This window comes from Protopterus annectens, chromosome 4.part0, assembly GCF_019279795.1.
Source record: "Protopterus annectens isolate FY-2018-M chromosome 4.part0, PAN1.0, whole genome shotgun sequence".
Classification (NCBI taxonomy): domain Eukaryota; kingdom Metazoa; phylum Chordata; order Ceratodontiformes; family Protopteridae; genus Protopterus; species Protopterus annectens.
In genome coordinates this window covers 786044312-786045743 of record NC_056733.1, presented here as the reverse complement: position 1 = coordinate 786045743, position 1432 = coordinate 786044312, and the positions used below count along the sequence as shown (strand labels likewise).

At 45.6% G+C, this 1432-nt stretch overlaps 1 non-coding gene across 1 annotated transcript; it reads right to left on the bottom strand.

Annotated features, from left to right (window-relative positions):
• Positions 1-492: 492 nt before the first annotated feature.
• On the bottom strand, positions 493-564 carry TRNAL-CAG. The gene has a single exon. It is a non-coding gene; the product is annotated as a tRNA-Leu (tRNA).
• Positions 565-1432: the final 868 nt, after the last annotated feature.

Genomic DNA, 1432 nt, shown 5'->3' with positions numbered 1-1432 from the left:
GAATTGGGGAGATGAGAAAGAAAGAAATGGAATTGTATAGCCTCTGGTTATTATTCTTTGCATTCACAGCTCTTGAGTGAGGGTAGTCCTGGCTAACAGGTGCATGGAAGAGTGCCCCTGACTGCCTCCAGAGTGCAACAATCTGGCAATTCTTCAAAGGTGTTAAAAGGGTTTGTTGGAGAAGAGGCCCCAAAACTCTTGATTCTGTGGACCAACTCTGCCATGGAGGTGATGTTCATTGTGATTATTCCTCTCTCTCTGCCCCTAGTGCACCTATCATTAAAAGCACAGGAACAAAGCCTTAAGATCTGCAGAACCACAGTTTCTTGCTCCCTTTCAGGAAACTGGAGAAGTTCAGTTGAGGAGTAGAAAAATGCATTCCAATGGCAGACAAGGTATTTTACATCCTGGTCACTTCTAGACAGCTTCTCTTTTACCTTTGGTCCAAAAAGAGTGGACCCATCATAAGCAGCTGAAGACACACAACACAACAGGTTCCACTGAGATTTGAACTCAGATCACTGGATTCTGAGTCCAGAGTGCTAACCACTACACCATGGAAGCTGTTAATAAAGAAGTCTTAAAGTGTCCAGTGAAGTTTCAGAGATGCATCCAGGGATGCTGGCAAACAGCTATGTCAAGGCCTGAAGCTATCAACATACTATTGGCCACACTGGAAGTAAGGTGCATGGACATGTTCAATAGAGACTGGACTGCAGCCAGTTGCTTATCCACTGTTTTTTTTTATCTTCTGTAGTTTAGGACTCTGAGCGGGACTTAAGGAGTTCTTTTGTCAAGTCCCTCTAAACACATGTCACATGAGCCAAGCAGTTCGGCACCCTCAGTGCAAAGGAAGCTGAAGAGTACACCCACATTCCAAATCTGTCCAACACTCTGGAAACCATGTTAGGGAGATGGACAGTGAAGCTTTCCCCAGCAAGCTCTTTTCTGGTGGCTGCTGTTACCACCATGGAATCCACTGGGGGACCCTTGCTCCAGAAGGGCCTGTCATTTGGAGAAGCTAATATTTTTCTGGGCTTACAGGGGATTGGTTCACCTATGTGTAGCTCATTCCAGACCCACCTAGAAACCAAGTTTACAAGTTCATCGGTGACAGAAACCACCCAAGAAGTAGACAGGCCAGCCCCAAAATTATTGAAAAATACTGATTCCTCCTAGGAGAGGGTGCTGATGGATCATCCCCCCTTCTGTCTTAATAACACTAGTATTTTGCAAAGAGACATCTTCAAGGGAAGACCTGGGGGACCACTCTCCCTCATCAAAATCACTATCTTCGGTGTGAGACTCCTGAAGGAAGTCCACATGCCTCTTTTTGAACGCATGCTTATGATGATCTTCCCCAGAGGGATGTTCCAGGGAAGACTCTGAGGCAGATGTGGAGTCCACTATCTAGACTGTCTTGAAACTTTGA